Below are 5,832 nucleotides of genomic sequence, written 5' to 3' on the forward strand. Positions count from 1 at the left end.
CTTTATTTATTTTTTTTATTTTTTTATTTTTTTTTTTGAGACAGAGTCTCGCTCTGTCGCCCAGGCTGGAGGGCAGTGGCCCGTTCTCTGCTCACTTCGATCTCCGCCTCCCGGGTTTATGCCATTCTCCTGCCTCAGCCTCCGAGTAGCTGGGACTACAGGCGCCCGCCACCTCGCCCGGCTAGTTTTTTGTATTTTTTGGTAGAGACGGGGTTTCACCGTGTTAGCCAGGATGGTCTCGATCTCCTGGCCTCGTGATCCGCCCGTCTCGGCCTCCCAAAGTGCTGGGATTACAGGCTTGAGCCACCGCGCCTGGCCGAAACCATTTTGAACGTAATATGTGTGACTACCTCTTTTACATTCCCGTCTTTTACTGTCAGAGAGACTGGACAGAGTTGGAGCAGAGAGGAGATAATTGTGTCCTTAGAATGTTGAACAGTAAATTTCTAATGAGAATGATTGACTTATGCAGATAATTAACAGCTTTCAATGCCTGGAGCACAGATAACAAACCAAAGTGTCATGTTTCCATAACCTAACATTTTAGAACACTGTCCCAACCGATATAACTCTTGACAAACAAGAATGTCAAGGTGAATTCTTTAGGACTGGAGAATTAAACAGAGTTAGATCAAACAGAAGGTGATTCTACCTGATATCTAGAGATTAAAGGCACTTACAACTGCAAATTTATATTTCTTCAATTTTTCTCTTTGTATTTAAAAAAAATCTTCATAATGTGGACTCATTGAAATATTTATGATGCTAAATGAATAGTTTAGCTCTTCAAATAGTTTAATGAATACAATCCTTTTAGAAATAGACTGGATCATGTAACACAACCTTTTAAAATCTTTTATTTTGATCTAATTTTAGACCTCAGAAGCTACAAAAATAGTATGGGAAGTTTCTGTATATCCTTCACCCATCTTCCTCTAATTTACATAACCATGATATAATTGTCAGAACCAGGAAATTAACATTGATACAGTTCAATCAACTAAATTAATGACCTATTCAAAATTTATCAGTTTCTCCACCAAGGCCTTTTTTCTATTCCAGGATCCTATCTACAATCGCACATTACATTTAGTGATTTTTTCTCTTTAGCCTTCTGCAGTCTGCAGTAGTTCCATCTTTCCTTGTCTTTCATGACCTTGACATTTTCCAAGAGCATTAATAAGTTAATACCTTTTGATTTGGGTTTGGTTGGATGGAAATTCCACATTTTGATAAGATATTATATATGTTATATATAGTATATGTTATATAATATATAGTGTATATATTATATAAGATTGATAAGATATTACTGATGATGTTGGCCATGATCACTTGGTTATGGTGGTTTCCTATCGCTATCTCTACTTTAAAGTTACTGTATTTCCCTTTGTGGTTAATATTTTGGAGAAGGTACTTTGAGACTATGTAAGTATCCATTTCAAACTTCTGCTCATTCATTTTAGCATCCATTGATGTTTCTTGCCTGAAACAAGAATGTGGTTTTTGCCAAATGCTGACTTTATTTTTTCATTTTTTATTTATTTGCTTATTTATTTTTTTGAGACAGGGTCCAGCTCTGTTGCCCAGGCTGAAGTGCAGTAGTGCAATCACAGCTCTCTGCAACCTCAACCTCCTGGGCTCAAATGATCCTCCCACCTCAGCCTCCTGAGTAGCTGGGACTACAGGTATATGCCACCACACCCAGCTAATTTTTCTATTTTTTTTGGATTTGGGATTTTGCCATGTTGCCCAGGCTGATCTCAAACTCCTGAGCTCAATCAGTCCTTCTGCCTCTGCCTCCCAAGGTGTTGGGATTACAGGCGTGAGCCACTACACCTGGCCTTGATGTTTATATTTCTATAATTCCCTCCATATTTGTTCATTGGAATTCTGCTGTCAGAACCAACCATCCTTTCTCTCCCATTTATTTATTTAGATCACTACAGACTCATGGATGTTTATTCCATAGGTTACAATCCAACACTCTTACTTATTTTGCTGCTCAGATTGTTTCAGGAATGGTCATTCTGAGCGCCTTCATGTTGTCATCTTTGTTCTCTCAACAAGCCCCCAATCTTTTATTGAGCATTTAAAAAATTTATGATACTGCACTATCTTCTAGGGTCATCTTGTATTTTCTCTGCCCTCAGTGAGCCCTGGTTCCTTTTTCTTGAAAAAGGTATTTGAAAACCAACCTCTGAGGAATCGCCACACTGTCTTCCACAATGGTTGAACTAGTTTACGGTCCCACCAGCAGTGTAAAAGTGTTCCTATTTCTCCACATCCTCTCCAGCACCTGTTGTTTCCTGACTTTTAATGATTGCCATTCTAACTGGTGTGAGATGGTATCTCATTGTGGTTTTGATTTGCATTTCTCTGATGGCCAGTGATGATGCGCATTTTTTCATGTGTCTGTTGGCTGCATAAATGTCTTCTTTTAGAAGTGTCTGTTCATATCCTTCGCCCACTTTTTGGTGGGATTGTTTTTTTCTTGTAAGTTTGTTTGAGTTCTTTGTAGATTCTGGATATTAGCCCTTTGTCAGTTGAGTAGATTGCAAAAATTTTCTCCCATTCTGTAGGTTACCTATTCACTCTGATGTGAGTTTCTTTTGCTGTGCAGAAGCTCTTTAGTTTAATTAGATCCCATTTGTCAATTTTGGCTTTTGTTGTATTGCTTTTGGTGTTTTAGACATGAAGTCCTCGCCCATGCGTATGTCCTGATTGGTATTGCCTAGGTTTTCTTCTAGGGTTTTTATGGTTTTAGGTCTAACATTTAAGTCTTTAATCCATCTTGAATTAATTTTTGTGTAAAGTGTAAGGAAGGGATACCCAAAGGATTATAAATCATGCTGCTATAAAGACACATGCACACGTGTATTTATTGTGGCACTGTTCACAATAGGAAAGACTTGGAATCAACCCAGATGTCCATCAGTGATAGACTGGATTAAGAAAATGTGACACATATACACCATGGAATACTATGCAGCCATAAAAAAGGATGAGTTCATGTCCTTTATAGGGACATGGATGAAGCTAGAAACCATCATTCTCAGCAAACTAGCACAAGGACAGAAAACCAAACACCGCATGTTCTCACTCATAGGTGGGAATTGAACAATGAGAACACTTGGACACAGGAAGGGGAACATCACACACTGGGGCCTGTTGTGGGGTGGGGGAGAGGGGAGGGATAGCATTAGGAGATAAACCTAATGTAAAAGACGAGTTAATGGGTGCAGCACACCAACATGGCACATGTATGCATATGTGCACGTTGTGCACATGTACCCTAGAACTTAAAGTATAATAATAAATAAATACTAGGAAAAAAAGAACCAAAAGTAGAACTGTCATTTGATCTAGCAATCCCACCACTGGGTATCTACCCAGTGGAAAAGAAGTCATTATACAAAAAAGATATTTGCACACGCATGTTTATAACATCACTGCAATTGCAAAATCATGGAACCAACCCAAATGCCCATCAATCAACGAGTGGATAAAGAAACAGAGAGAGAGAGAGGGAGAGAGAGATATGATGGAATACTACTCAGCCACAAAAAGGAATGGATTAATGGCATTTGCAGTGACCTGGATGAGAATGGAGACTATTCTAAGTGAAGTGACTCAGGAATGGAAAACCAAACACTGTATGTTCTCACTGATACGTGGGAGCTAAGCTATGAGGACACAAAGGCATAAGAACAATACAATGGACTTTGGGGACTTCGGGGGAAGGGTGGGGGAGTTGAGGGATAAAAGACTACAAATAGGGTGCAATGTATATTGCTTGGGTGATGGGTGCACCAGAATCTCACAAATCACCACTAAATAACTTACTCCACTAAATAACTTACTCATGTAACCAAACACCACCTGTACCCCAATAACCTATGGGAAATAGAAAAAAAGAAAACCAACCTCTGGGCACTAGGTGTGCTCATTACTACCACAGTGCTGTTACTCTAGACCTCTTCCTGGACAGGGCTAGGGAATATATATACATATACTAACCCATGCATGTACATGAGTCTGTAGTTCCATGTCTGTCAACCTGTTTTCGTGTTAAACCATGAGATTATGCAGATATTTTGGATTCTGGCTGGACTGAACACTGCAGAGTTCATTTTTAACTTTCCCTCTTGTCTTATTTGAAAATTCTTTCACCATCAGGGAGAAACCTGGTTCTTACTATCTGTATCTGTAACATATTTACTTATTGGTTCCACTTGAGTATGCACATAAGTATACACAAAGTGGTTTCAAATTGTTAACTCATATCCCTGTGAGAAAGATATTTATTGACAAGTTTATGTAAAGTTCCTTTTATCTCTAGCCTTACAGTATCCAGCCCAGATACTATTTTCCAGATAGTTTCTTAGTGTAGTTCTTTTTCTCCTTACTCTTTTCATTATGGCTGATGTTATTCATTTAGGATCCAGTTAGATTCTTTGATAATGCTTATATTCCTCCTATATCCTGGTTGATTTAAATTGTTTGTATTTTGGGTATGTGAATACTATGATTCTAAGGGGCAGAGCATGTGTGTATCACTTCTTCATCCTTGCTACCACTTTCCCATTCTCCCCTTCTTTCCAGCTCTTTCCCACCCATTCCCTCTTGGTAACCAATTCTGTTAGCTTCTGGTTTGTTCTTCCTGTATTTCTTCTGTATATACCTGTTTTCTTTTTCTTTCTTTGTTTTATTTTGTTTTGTTTTGTTTTGTTTTGTTTTTGAGATGGAGTTTTGCTCTTGTTGCCCAGGCTGGAGTGCAATGGTACGATCTTGGCTCACTGCAACCTCTGCCTTCTGGGTTCAAGTGATTCTCCTGCCCTAGCCTCCCATGTAGCTGGGATTATAGGCATCTGCCACCATGCCTGGCTAATTTTGTATTTTTAGTACAGATGGGGTTTCTCCATGTTGGCCAGGCTGGTCTCCAACTTGTGACCTCAGGTGATCCACCCGCCTTGGCCTCCCAAAATGCTGGGATTACAGGTGTTAGCCACTGCACCCCGCCCGTATTTTCTGAAGTACCCTTCCTCTGTGAAGGATAGCATACTCTAGATACTCTTTTGTGCTTTGCATGTTTAACTTGACAGTAGTACTAGGACATCTAAAGATGTAACTAGTTGTCAGGACATCCTAGCTGTCCAGTTGTATTATCCATAGAATCCCTTTCTTAGAGGAGTTAACAATCCTTGCAAACTCCCACTTACTGAGAACAAATGTCATGCATACAATAAGTTAATGTAAAAACTGAGCTCAAGTTTCTGAACTAGTCCTCTGGACCTTTTCCTTTAGGATTTAGCTTCAGAAAAAATGTAAAGATATAGGAAATATTTGCCTTTAATGGAAAGGGTGGTTTGTTTCTTTGTGGATTTTTATATTCTTAAGAAATCATAGAAATTTTTTTTTTAGCAGAAAGAGATCTTAGAAAGCATATAGCTTTTCTGTAGCAGCTGATGCCTCTTCCCACTTCTCCATCTCAAAATCCCTTTCGAGACTTCTGGTATACCATTTACTCTTGGTGTTCTTTGGCCTCTGCTTCCATTTAGTTAACTTCACTTGCTCTCCTTCCATCGTCCCTTAAAAGGTATTCTTTTCAAGGGTTCTGTCCAGCCCTCTTTTCACTTGGCCTGTTTCGTAAACCAAATATGACCACCTTCCACCACAATTCTATCCCCATAGACTCCTCTTCATTTTTTGACACTCAGCTAAATGCATCTTTCTTTGTAGAGCTCTAGTTGTGCTTCTTTCACATTGCTTTCCTGCTAGACAGTGCATCTCCGCAGAACAGTATTTCTTTTTTTTTTTTTTTTTTTTTTT

The 5,832-nt window shown here is 39.0% G+C and overlaps 1 protein-coding gene across 1 annotated transcript in view; it reads left to right on the forward strand.

The window, feature by feature from the left end:
* The window catches only part of LMAN1 (lectin, mannose binding 1), a 33,453-nt gene that overhangs the window by 20,857 nt on the left and 6,764 nt on the right, over positions 1 to 5,832 (forward strand). The gene's annotated exons all lie outside the window — the stretch shown is intronic.

This window comes from Rhinopithecus bieti, unplaced genomic scaffold (assembly GCF_001698545.2).
Source record: "Rhinopithecus bieti isolate Rb0 unplaced genomic scaffold, ASM169854v2 scaffold_17861, whole genome shotgun sequence".
In the NCBI taxonomy this organism is placed as follows: Eukaryota; Metazoa; Chordata; class Mammalia; order Primates; family Cercopithecidae; genus Rhinopithecus; species Rhinopithecus bieti.